The sequence below is a fragment of the Apium graveolens genome, chromosome 9 (assembly GCF_009905375.1).
Source record: "Apium graveolens cultivar Ventura chromosome 9, ASM990537v1, whole genome shotgun sequence".
Taxonomy (NCBI): domain Eukaryota; kingdom Viridiplantae; phylum Streptophyta; class Magnoliopsida; order Apiales; family Apiaceae; genus Apium; species Apium graveolens.
Genome location: NC_133655.1, coordinates 23288991 through 23302950, shown reverse-complemented (window position 1 = coordinate 23302950; position 13960 = coordinate 23288991). Strand labels below are relative to the sequence as shown.

The 13960-nt window shown below is 34.9% G+C and overlaps 1 long non-coding RNA gene across 2 annotated transcripts; it reads left to right on the top strand.

The window, feature by feature from the left end:
* The first annotated feature begins 2379 nt into the window (after positions 1 to 2379).
* LOC141684352 (uncharacterized) lies at positions 2380 to 5095 on the top strand. 2 transcript variants are annotated; one of them, XR_012560631.1, is made up of 2 exons: positions 2380 to 2777; positions 4144 to 5095. It is a non-coding gene; the product is annotated as an uncharacterized LOC141684352 (long non-coding RNA). The 2 variants fall into 2 exon arrangements; XR_012560630.1 differs by having other exon boundaries at positions 4128 to 5095.
* The last annotated feature ends 8865 nt before the right edge of the window (positions 5096 to 13960 follow it).

Sequence of the window (13960 nt, the reverse complement as noted above, 5' to 3'; positions counted from 1 at the left end):
ATTTTAGTAATTCCAATTGTTTCTTGTTGATTTCTGCAGGTAACAAACATTAATAAATCAAGCTTTAAATCTTCTGTAACTTTTAGTATTAACATGTTCTGAGTAGGTTTGCAAGATCAAGCTGGATAGCGAGAGTGTCTGGAACAGGATCTACAGGCGCCATCGTGTTGTCCTAATCAAATAACATCAATTCTCTCCGATTAAAACTTCTTTCCATATTGGTATGCTTTATAATTGAAGTTCTTGTCATAGTTGTAGTGATTAATTGTGTACCTGTGTGGCTGTGTATAACTGAGTCGCACAACGCGCACACGACATACCTTTGTATACATTATCTACTTGAGTTTTATATATATGTATTTGTTTGCGAAAGTAATCAATCTTTACTAGAAATAATAATTTGGAACTGTAAATCACGTATGCATGCAGATAACACAGATGAAAAAAAAAGAGAAAGGGGGATATATGAAGATTAGATAAGATATATCCAGTGAAGCTACTGGTTGTGGTGTAAGCACCTCACATAGTGCAAGGGGCACTAAAGCTTTTCCACCATAACTCTATCCGTTTAGAGGCCCAGAAAAAACAAAATAAATAATGATCTACATACAACTCAATTACATGATCTACAAACAATTCTACAATAAAGTCTATTAATTAAAAACTCTCTTGAATATGAAGTGTTGGTACTATTGGCACCAATCATGCATCTTCAGTTCAGATAGGTTTACAGTAAAAAAAAACATTGAATATGCATGATAATAAGGTAGTGCAGTTCTTAGTTGACAATAACGTCATATATAGGCTTAAACGGATCAGTATCGTCCAAAATCAAAAGTAACGATCGATGAAATATAATTTTTTAGGGACATTTGATCGATGACTATGTTATGATATGTTATAAAAATCGTTTGTGCTTACGCATACTTTCTATTTACACCATTTATCCAGCTTTTAAGATAAACCACAAAACATATGTTTGGAAACCACTACTGCAATTACGTACATTGCTTTTCTAGCTAGCCACACTTATATTTAAGGGCTCCTTTTCATTTGTTTATCACGATCAGTGTTTCTTATGGTGTTACTACGACGATGAAGTGGATGTCTGAGTTATTTGTTTTATCTACATGATCAACAAGTGAAAGGGATTTTGAGTTGTCCTTTCTCTTGCTTTCTCTTTAGTGCAATCAACTCGAATTATTCAATGCATCCTGTTTGTAAAGGTAGATAAATTTACAAATTCAGGCATCATCTCATGACAGAGTCCCAGCTGGTTGATTCTTCTGTCATGCTTTTGAGTTTTCACAGTAATAAATTTTAATCATCGCAACTACACTCCCAGAAAAATATCATTTTTAGTTGAAAATTTATCTGAAATTAACATATTCTTTTTATAAAAAAAACCCTCTTTTGTAGTATTACAACGTAAAATTGTTTATATGAAAATTTAATTTAATTTTGCCGACATCAGCTGTTGGCGTTCGATGCTCAGTTCATGTCAAAAGCTCATGAGTTCGACTATCTTTTCTTTTGCTAGTTAAACATACTCTCACGTTCCTCTCTAAGAAGGTTCGAACTCTCAACATTTCCGTAAAGAGATTAAAGAAGATACCGTTAGTCCAACATTTCGAGCATGACGTAGACGTGCTTAGAGATGCACAAAAGGCCCACCAGGCCGGGTTTTGACCGGGCCTTAAAAGCCCGGGTTTTGACCGGGTCGGGTTTTTCGGGCTTTGACTTTGACCGGGCCGGGCCGGGCCGGGCTTTCCGAAAATATCAGAGCCCGGTTTGGGCCCTTGAGGCGGGCCTTACCGGGCTTTTTTCGGGCCGGACCGGATCGGGCCGGGCTTTTTCTAATTTAAATTGGATCGAGTTTTACTAGAGATTCCGAAGACTGCTTATGTTAGCAACTAGATCATCGTAAAAATGTATTAGTTTACATGGAATATTTTATGAAAACATTACTTCGTTGAAAATATTTAAGTTCGGCAAAAAATAAAGATGTGTATAGAATAATATGTTTTATCATTATTATCCAAATATATATAATGTATTTACTATATCTTCTTTCATTATTTATGCAATGAAGTATATAAATAATATTATTAATCACAAATATGTAAATATATATGTGTTTAAAGTATTATTTATATTTATAGTAAATGTGAATTCATAAATATATAAGAAAATATATTAGAATAATCAGATTTTAACCGTGCTTTTTCGAGCTTTTAATCGGGCCGGGCCGGGCCGAAACCCTGGTTTTTAACCGGGCCGGGCCAGGTTTTGCCTAAAAATATAGGGCCCATCAAGGCCCTAAGCCCGGGCCGGGACCGGGCCGGGTTTTGACCGGGCTTTTGACCGGATAAGATCAGGCCAGATTTTCGGGCCCGGCTTTTTATGCATCTGTAGACGTGCTGAGTGGTTAATGGGCTTCATTTGAGTCCATGTGGCCATAGCCCGCCCAGGTTAGAGACTTGCGGTTGACGATTCTTAATGTTTCATGATCACTTTCTTGTCCTCCTCTATAAATTGACCAGAAGAATGAAGAGTTCCTTCCCTTTTCTCTTTCTTTTTCCTTTTCTCTCTTTTTCCTTCCCCTTTGCTCACCATATTGTGTCTTCTCATTCTTGACATCCAAACCGGATATTTCTGTGCGACTGTTCTTAGGACCACACAATTCCCAACGGCGCCACACGGTGTGTACACAGATGCATGATGCTCGCAGGCTCCCATACTTATGTATATACCTAAGATTTTATACAATTATAGAGGTACATATGGCTGTTTTTTATATTAAGGAAGTAGCAGGATCAAAGTTGGTTAACTGTTTGAGCTGATTGTTCTAGTTAGGCTTGCTCAATCAAATTTTCAGTAACGCACAAACTATATATTTTTACCAATACTTTCACATTAAATCTTGAAATCTTACGTTAAACTGAACCTATTTTTTGTGTTCAACTTGTACTTGTCTGCGAACCTTGATCTTATCCAGAACAAGGAAGCACACAGAAAAAATTATATTAAAAATATCTAATTAGGTGTCTCTTTTGTGTATGTTATTCACTTGATAGTTTTATATTATCTTATGGCTATTTCCTTTAGTTAGAGGAGAACTGGAAGCATCTAAGAGATTGCGGAGGTCAATACAAACGTGCGTGTGTCCTTATGTGAATCAGTTATTTATAAAAGCCTGCAGAGGCAAAATTGAATGAACTTCAGAGGAATAAGCTAAAACAGCCAACGGAAAGACGAATTGGTAGATAATTTTAAATTTTTGATGGAAGTGAATTTTAATTTATTAACATATATGGCTGAAAAAAACTCAGTTCCAGGCACACCAAATTCTCTGGCAGCTTAATTTGGCTTTAACTTGAAAGACAATATAGCATCAAATGAGGACCTAATCAGAAGTTAATCCATTAAAACATTAACTATTCAAGTTTTTGTCCGATAAATCAGAAGATAACCCCATATTTTCACAAGTTGAGTGTAAACTATATGCTTGATTTGATACTATTATTTGCTTACAATTTTTTTGGCTGTTTTAAATTGCTTATATCTTATATGGGACCTTAAGTTTTCTTCTTCCTTCCGTACACACATTGATAGTTGCTGGACGGAATCATTAGAGTGCATAAGGTCTCTTGTCTCTTAGGACTCACAAGGTTCCTCATTAACAAAAGCAGTATAGCACACCAAAAAAACCTGAATAATTTTCAGTAGATCCTGTCATATATCTTACGTATTATCGTCTCTTAAGTCTTAATATAAGTGCTATTGGAAAATCCAGTACTAACTTATTCCTAGTTTTATGTGTTCAACACGATGTTGCCTTGCTAATTGAAATTGTGTCTTTTTAAGTTCTCCAAGTAACAAACTGTTACAATTCAAGAAACTAAAAAGAGTTGATCTACTTTTCATTAGAAGAATGCAGAAACTGAATTACAATCTTTCATTACATCTACTTTCTCAATAATATCTATGAATAGCTGAAGCTAACTAGAGAAAGATATTAAGAGAGATCAGAGAGAGAGTAAGATCAGAGAGAGAGAGATATCATGATTCTCTGGATACATTTTTGTTACTTACTCACTAATCTATCTAAGAAAGACTATATACAGAGTTTTTGTCTAACAGAGAGGATGTGGTCCTGGCACCAGCTGTCATGTGTATGTAACTAACTCTGCTAGAGCTACTGGTATGGTTGCTGGTGTAGTGTGACTGCATTTGCTGTTTTGGCATTCCGTGATGTCACACCTTCATCATCTTTTTCTTCATTATATGTAACAGCCCCCCGCAAACTGGAATGGCAATTTGTCATGCCAAGTTTGGAAATCAATGTCTGAAACTGTCCGGAAGGAAGGACCTTAGTAAAGATGTCAGCAAGCTGAGCATTTGTAGGTACATAGTTGAGTTGAAGCAAGCCTTCTAGTACTTTATCCCTGGTGAAGTGCACATCAATCTCAATGTGCTTTGTACGTTCATGATGAGCGGGATTCTTTGCAATATGAATTGCACTCTGATTGTCACAATGTAATATGACAGGTTTCAGATTTGTCACACCTAATTCAGCAAGTACTCTTACCATCCAAGTAATTTCTGAGGCTGCAGAAGACATTGATCTGTACTCGGCTTCCGAAGAACTTCTAGAGACAATACTTTGTTTCTTAGATTTCCAGCTTACTGGAGACTTTCCTAACAGCAAGATGTAACCTGATATGGATCTTCTAGTATCAAGACATGCTCCCCAATCAGAGTCAGAATAGACCTGCAAGGTTAATTGCTCCCTTCCTGTCAGCAAGATTCCTTGTCCAGATGTAGATGCCACATAATGAAGGACATGTAAAAGAGCCCTATAATGAGGGACTCTAGGACTATGTAAATACTGACTCAAATGTTGTACAGTGTATGATAAGTTTGGTCTTGTATGTGTGAGAAAATTTAATTTTCCTACCAGACACCTGTAATTGCTAGGATCTGCATAAAGGTCTCCATCATCAGCACTTAGTTTCAAATTCAATGGAAGTGGTGTAACTTTAGATGAACAATTTGTAATTCCAGCTTCCTTGTGTGAATTTCTTTTGAGTTAGTGTTTTTCTTCATTATATGTAACACAAACGTTAATAATTTTGTTGTAAGATGATTAGCTTCAATAATAGATATACTGCGAGTAGGTTTGCAAGCAAGGTGGAAAGCAAGAGTATCTGGATCAGATTTGCAGGGCCACTAAGTTGTCTTAGTCCATGGAATCAATAATGCACTCTTAGTGGAACTTGTTTACATGGTAATGCCGTAATGTGTTCTAAATTCGGAATTCCTGCTGTAGTTTTAGTGGCTGTGTAACTGTTTATGATGTAAGAACTAAGAAGGTTGGCTCTCATTGTTATAATGATATGGAGAGCTGGACCAATCTGATTTATCTTATTTAGTAAGATGATAGAGCAAGGTTGTAGATTAGGAACAAATAGTGGCAGGGAGGGGTTAACCTAAACTAATCAAACTTTATTTGGCCTGAAATATGAAAAGTTATAGCTTTTGTCCTCGACAAGCCTTTGCAAATTACTTGAATATAAATATTCAACTCCGAGTGCTTTTAAAGAATTAGCGGAAATTATATATTGAAATCGAGATCATTCATTTACGGAGGGTGAAAATAAACTATTCTTGTAATTGTGGTGATTGCAACAAAATTACTCCGAGATTAGTTTTTAATCTGAGGTCCTGACGATGTAGGATAAAATGTGCCGGTGTCCATTGCAAAGTTTAGGCGATAAAGGTCTTAAATCACAATAATTTGGTAAACACTTGAACTCTGATGAGTTTTAGCACTTGGTAACCATTTACTTTAAGAATCTGAAACTTCAAACTACCACCGGAAGTTTTATCTTTTCGGACAATAAATGTGGAATTGCTTGATGTTAGTACATTGTCTATTAGGATATGCACTCGCATGCAGTACATTTTGTTTATTACCGAACCAAAAGGTTTCTTTTTAACCACTACTGTCATTTTGTAAAATAAACAACAGAAAAAGACGATCCCTCTCCATTCATTTGGAGATTTCATGACACCTCTTTCATCATTATATATTCAGCTCCCAGATGAATCATATTTGTCAATCTTTTAATCCTATGTATTCCGATTAAACTCAACCTGAAACTGTTTATAAACAACTACTTTCAATTTTATCATTTTCTTGGTAGATTAAGAAGACCGAGATAGGGATAGGTGCATGCAGATATTATTAGCGACAAGAAAGGAAAAGAGAGATGTGGGATGAGATTAGATTAGATTAGATTAGTAATAATACATCGAAGCTACTGGGTTTCTGGTGTGTCAAGTGCATGGCACTATTGTTTTCCCACCATAACAGTATCGGTTTAAAGTGCCAGAGAGAAGCAAAGCAAATCACTCAATTCTCTTCAAAACATCAATTATGCCTACTCAAATTGAAGTGTCCACTTTATTTTAATTTAATTACTGGCACAACTCATGTACTTTATTATCTTTGAGATCATCAAAGATAACAAAGTAACCCCCCCCCCCCCCCCCACTCTTAGTTGACAATAATAAAAATGTCATAGGTTTGAAAGATTATCGTCCTAGGAACAAAAATAATTGACAAAAGTTAAGTTTTCTATTAAGGACAGATGTATTGAGTAACCAGCTCATTTAAAATTTTAAGGTGTCAGAGGAAAATACCAATAGGATCATATAATTAACAAGACAATGACTCAATGATTTAAACGAATTTGGTGAATGGGACATACATTTCGTCACCCCTTGTACCCCAGCAAGCAATACTAGCGAACCTAAATGTCACCACGTCCTTCTATTACGTGAAACATATTAATACAAATAATGATATATCTGATCATGTCTCTGCATTGGTGAACCTAAAGCCACAGCATAAGGCTGTTATTGGTCGAGCTTTGAAGTCTCAAATAAGCACAGCCTTGGTTGCAGCTACATGGACTTGAGGCAGGGTTGCTAATATGCCAGTTGTATTCCAGCTAGGCAATTCAGTTAGTTTGTTAGAATGAGTTTAGAATGAGTCAACTGTAGTTGACCATACTTATATAAGTACTCAGACTTACAGTTCATTGAAAACAAGATATTTTGAATAGATATATTTCATCTCTCTTCTTTCTTCATCAATCCACCATAGCTATACACTGTGTTTCATAGCTTAGTATTACAATTCTATTACATATATATCTACCCTTTCTCCTTTCTATATATTTGCTTTCGAGATTATACACCACAAGTATATAAATTTGATATAGAGAGCGCTAAATTATATATTGATGGTTGTTTTTAAGTTGTGTATCATGATCAGTGTTTATTATCGCTTTACATGTCCGGGGGGTGTATGTGTGATTTATTTGCTTAATTTGCCAACACCATGCAATGCCACAAACAAGTGAAAGGGATTTTGTATTTGAGTTGTCCTTTTTCGTAATTATTCGTTCGTTCAATCTGTAATAGTTCCTGAATCCGTAACACACAGAATCGTGTACGTGTATTGATCATCAATACTGATAGATTCAAAAAAAACATGCATGATTGAGCTCTCAGGTTAAATGTATATCACTTTTGCTCCACCTTACCATTTTAACAATCAAAACTTTGTGTTTCAATTATCATGCAATGGCACTTCCGGAGACCATGACATATACACATATTAATATCAAAAAAGGGCTAAATATAACTGTTTTTTAAATACAACCGATAACATATGAATTTAACTATGAATTTAACTGCTCCTAAATTCAATCAAAAACGGTTGAATTTCATCTCGGTTGTATTAACATAATACTTATTTTCTTCCGGTAATACAAATATAACATAAAATTATATCTTAAACATCAAATTTCGGTATACTAAACACCAAAACCTATGAATGCAAAATTACTCAACCAGATGTCGAGTTTTAAAATCTGGTTCTTGCCAAAGTAAGTGAAAGAAATACCTAACTACTTCTAATTGAAATATAAGTTAATAATGAATATAATGGTAAATTATGTTTAAGACCCTTAATATTCTATAACTGCACAGTTATAACTACACAGTATTGATAAATATAAGATTTGTTGGGACATTTTTCTAACACCTTAAAATTTTAATGTCATCGATTACATGATATCAGAGAGCTCAGTTTAATAAGTGATCTCGGTTTCGAGACCTCTCACCTTCATTTATTTAATTTAAATATTTGTACCGGTATTGATAATTGTTATTATCTTATTGGTATTGGTAATGTATATGTTATTGGTACTGGTTATGTATGTTATTTTGTCAATCGATACGAAGAATATTGTACAATTGGGGAAGTGTTGAAGAGTGTAGAATTCTGCATATTAAGATTTTAGAGCGAATGATTATTAATTAATACATAGCTCGATCCAGGGCTCTTTCTATAAATAAGCAGGAGCATAGACGAGTTCCTCCCCTTTTCTTCCTTTTCCTGTTAGCTCGTGTTACTTCTATATGGTTTATCTTGGAGCCAGATATATATGTAAATATAAAGAAACACAAATAGCTGTGTTGCTATTAGCTGCTTTTCACATCTGCGTTTTCAATATTGCTTGCTGGGGTACAAGGGGTGACGAAATGTATGTCCCATTCACTAGATTCGTTTCAATCATTAAATCATCAATTGTATTAAATACTTGATTTTCATAAATCACTTGATTTGTTCTTGGACGATAATCTGTACAACTTATGACGTTATTGTCAACTAATTAAGATTAGTACTTTATTATCATCATTCATGATTCAAAACATATCTTAACATGATTAGTGCCACTAAAATTAATCATACACATCCAAATTAAATTAATGGAGATCACTTCATTCTCAGCATGCACACAATCTCTTAAAATGATAAGTTTCGGAATATATTTAAATTTTATATTAATAATGTTCAATGATTTGTTCTATTCTGACCTTCTAAACGGATAATGTTATAGTGGGAAAGCTATAGTGCCATTCACGTACATCTGATCCTTGTCGGTATTGGTACTATTTTTATTTGCATATATCCATAGTTGATATTTGAATTGAATTATATATTTTTTCATAGATACATGAGTTGAAGAAATCAATTACTAATAGTACAAAAAGTAGGTTATACAACAATTATTTTTGGGTAGATTCATGTTATTATCACGAGAAAAGCTTGAAGCATTTAATATATATATACTAGCCTATAACAACCCTCAATTCATGAGAGCAGTTTAAATATTAATATAATAATATTTTATTATTGCATTCAACGATTCTCATCTTTCTGATTTTAATCTGACGGTTGTTATTTATCGTACCAAACAAGTGTAATTAACAACTGACTATCATAGTATAGTATAGATATAGATATATAATGCAAATGCGATGACAAATAAATTTACCAGATCATGCAGCCCTTCTATATATACTGAATCTGCAGATATTAAACGCGTGAAACAGATGGACCAGTCAACTCATTTAAGCAACCTAGATAGGAGTTTTAGGTTTAATTAGCTAGGAGGCAAGGAAAGATTTACAAATTAAACTTTCACAAATACCCTGCAGAGGATATAATTACAGTGGTCAAGGCTTATTACAGTACTTAAAACAAACTTATGTTTTACATGGCCTTGTATCTAATTTTTTTTTGACAAACAATTATTTATTAGAGATACTTATCAGTTGATTAGATTAAGGCATTAAGCAAATACATTAGCAAAGAAATATATAGTTATAAAGGAATGGAGCAAGTGAAATTGTGAAGATTACAAGACTGGATGGTTCTCTGCAATTAAAAATGGTAAGATTACTACAAAATTATTTTAAGTTTAATCAATTCTCATATTCTCTCACATTAGACTTTGGTAGTTCTCTAATAAATTTTGGAGAGCAGAAATCTATTTATTGAACTGGAATACATATATGACAGAGATATTTATAATAAAAAAATTCCTCATAATTAATGTTAATTTAAAGTAAAATCTTACTGAATAGTGAATATAAAATATAACTTTGAAAGCTCAAGTTTCATTCCATAGCTTTCTAGCTGGCTACTCTAAAATTTTAATGGCTCCCTTTCATTTATTTATCATGATCTATCAGTGTCTGCCTCTTATCGCGTTACTTGTCTAAAGTGGATGCCTGGTTTTTTGGTTTTTGTTTTTCGTACATGTGCCAAAACCATGCCATTCCACCATGAAGCCAAAGGGATTTTGAGTTAGACTTCATGTCAAGACACGGCATATAAAAAATTTACTTTGAAATTTTATGAATTGGTAAATTAAGTATGTGCAATCAATTTGCAGGAATAACTTCGTCTTCCTCCATGTACCGTGTTTGTATGTGTGTATATATAGTTGAACTAATTAATAATGGTTCTTGAATTTTTCTGTTAATACATATTTGGCGATAATGCACGTTATACATGGTGCGAAATCATCTGATTCCTTTACTACTACTATTATATCAGTACTGCGCAAGTAGCTACTAAGACATTGATATGGTGGGGGCTATATATGTTCGAATTGAAATATGTTTATCGTTTCTGTCACTTTTACATGCACTACGTACTGACCCATGCATGCATAATTGTAATCTAATGGGCTCATCTAAAATCTTAAGGTGTTAGAAGAAGACCCCAATAGGATCATATATTTAACACTCCTCCTCACTCGAAAGCCCATTTATGGGTCGAAGAGTGGAACACCGGCACCCATCTTTGGGGTATCAATTGCCTTTAGTGTCCATATTAAATTGTGAGAATGTTGGGGGTGGCTGGGAATCGAACCTTAGTCCTCCCGCCAGTCTAAGCTCTGATACCATGTTGAGTAATCAGCTCATCTAAAACCTTAAGGTGTTAGAGGAAGGCCCCAATAGGATTATATATTTAACATCATTCTGAAATCTATAAATTTACGAAGCACTTTCTCTTCGCCTGTGATGCACTTCTCACCACCATCAATTTTGATGCACTATCTCATCAAAAACACTTTGGAGCACTTTCTCTAATGGAGAAAAAGTGCTCCAAAGTGTTTTTGATGAGATAGTGCATCAAAATTGATGGTGGTGAGAAGTGCATCACAGGCGAAGAGAAAGTGTTTCGTAAATTTATAGATTTCAGAATGATGTTAAATATATGATCATTGAGACCTTCCTCTAACACCTTAAGGTTTAAGATGAGCTGGTTACTCAACATGGTATCAGAGCTCATCTAAAACCTTAAGGTGTTAGAGGAAGGCCCCAATAGAATCATATATTTAACAGCCACTTTTTACTTCTTTTTACTTCAACCTTATTAGTGAAATTACCATGTCAAATAGCATTGGTGCATGCAATGCATGTATGTATAGACGTCCTCTACAAGTGATCAGATAGACATGAGCTTTTCAGTGTTTCTTATGAATCTTCCATTTCGAGCTTTAACAATTTATACAAGTTGTATTAGTTGGACTATACAGGAGCCAAGGTAGCAAACGAATACTACCTAGAAAGTAGAAATTTTATCTTCAAACCAGTAAATGTATTTCTGAAATGATGTTTAGTTTAATTTTAGGACTCAGTGCACTCAAAATTTTGAAATATACCGTACGAGCATGTGTGACGTGCGCCATAGCTAATTTTTACATATTTTTTATTATTTCGAATCTCATACTTAGTAAGCAGGGTGACCGTGACTAGAGGCCAGCAAGACTCATGTTTGCGCCCCCTACAGTACTTAAGGCCCCAAAAATTTCAACTCATATAATTAAAAATATAAGAATTTTATTTAGCAAAAAAAAAAAATATAAGAATTTAGATGATTTGTATATATTAGAGCCCCATTAACTATTTTCTGACTTGGACCCCTGGAATTTCAGGGCTGCAAGGGGTGTTCCTCTTGTTGGATTTTTTGGTTTAAAAAGAGGAGGGAGTAATAATCACGAACAAAAGCAACAATAATGAAGAAATGGATGAGTGGAGTTTTGAGATTGCAAGAGACATACAGAAGAGGTGTGTGGTATATAATTTATAAATGCAAGTTATTTGCACGATTAAATGATGTGCTGTATGGCCGTTTAAAGACAACTTTTATAGTCGGGCTTTATCTTTTGGGTACCATCCCGTCCCGAGCCATAAGCTAGGAATTGTAATCTTTATATCCAAGGTCTTTTCTGATGTTAATAAAAAGTGTTACAGATAGATAGAAATATGGAGCCAGTAACTTTTTCATTTCATTTCGCACAAAGCAGTACTTCAACTTGTTTCCTCGATTGATTAGGATTTAGGCCCCTATGGCCCTGAATACACGCCACTTTTCTTTTCTTTTTTTTAGTTTTGTGATATCCGTAATGTAGTATTCCCTTTATTTAGAACGGGGGGGATGACGGGACAAGTGTACTGCATTGGCTCTCGAATGGTAGCTAGCTAGGGCATTTGATCTTTATCCAAGAGAATGCTGAGTCATAATTAATGATTGATAGATATTATTGATTGGACCCGGCAAATAATACTAACCAGGCAGCGGCCTTTGAGCATCCATTGCAGCGATTAGTCCCAATATAGAGAAGATAATCAAGTCATCCATTTGCAGCAGTAACTAGAGCAATATGTAGAAGATGATGTTATATATATACATAGGTAGAAAGAGTACGGCAACATGAAAATTGAGAATTGATAGTTTGTTTGTTTTAAATTGATAATAATCTGTTTACAAATTTTTAGTATCTTTTGTGCCGATCTGTACTCAAATCACTAACGATGCTTACCCAAGTGAAAACCGGTTATTCTGGTTCTAGATCATTTCCGACCATTCAAAGGAATTTGAAATCGAAGTGGTCGAATTTGATACATTCCTGACTTATTCCAATCAACAACTGTTACATTCAGTCGGAAATGAGAGCAAATAGACCTGCACTTTTACTGATTGCAGCCAGTGTGTTTGATCGGGCGACTAGAAATGATTCCGCAGCTAGCTAGCTCTGGGGACGTGGTTATAGGGTTTTAATATGATTGTATAAACTGAGGAATCAATTTCGGGGAAAGTCTGATATTTTTAAAGGATGAATACAGGGTTACATATATAGGCTAACCAATATGTGGTAGCTTGCTCACCAAGATGTGAAGCCTTAAAACTAGGGATTACAGCAGATTTCCTACCATTACACAATTACTGAAAATATACTCCTACAATCTCTCCACGCCTAGATAATCAAATCACATACACAGAATAATCCTCACCACCTGCTACAAATAGAACTACTAATATTGTAGTAAAACATATAATTAAATTTAGATTATAATTCCAACAAATTCCCCCTTAATCTAAATTACTTTAATTTCTTCTAGACTTTTTACTCCCAGCAACATACGCATCCGTTCGAATTTAACTGTGGACAAAGCTTTCGTTAGCACATCAGCACGCTGCATCTCTGAACTTATATGCTTGACAACTATTTCCTTCCTTTCGACACACTCACGAATGAAATGGTAACGGGTATCAATGTGCTTGCTTCTACCATGAAACACCGGGTTTTTTGCTAGATCAATCGCCGACTTATTATCAATATATAGAATGACTGGTCCTGTAGGCTCACTTGTTATCTGACTCAATAGTTTACGCAACCAGATTGCCTGACAAGCAGCTGCTGTTGCAGCCATAAATTCTGCCTCGCATGAAGATAGAGCGACACATTTTTGTTTCTGAGATACCCATGTGATGACACTTTCATCCAGGTAGAAGGCCATACCACCCGTACTCTTCCTATCCTCAATGTTTCCAGCAAAATCACTATCTGAATAGCCTGTTAACACATTATTTCCACTCGACTTTGAATACAACAGACCAAAATCTATCGTGCCCTTTACATACCTTAATATACGGTTCACAGCATTCATGTGCATCTCTGTGGGTCGTTCCATATGTCTGCTTACGATGCCCACAGCATACGCTATGTCTGGACGCGTATGC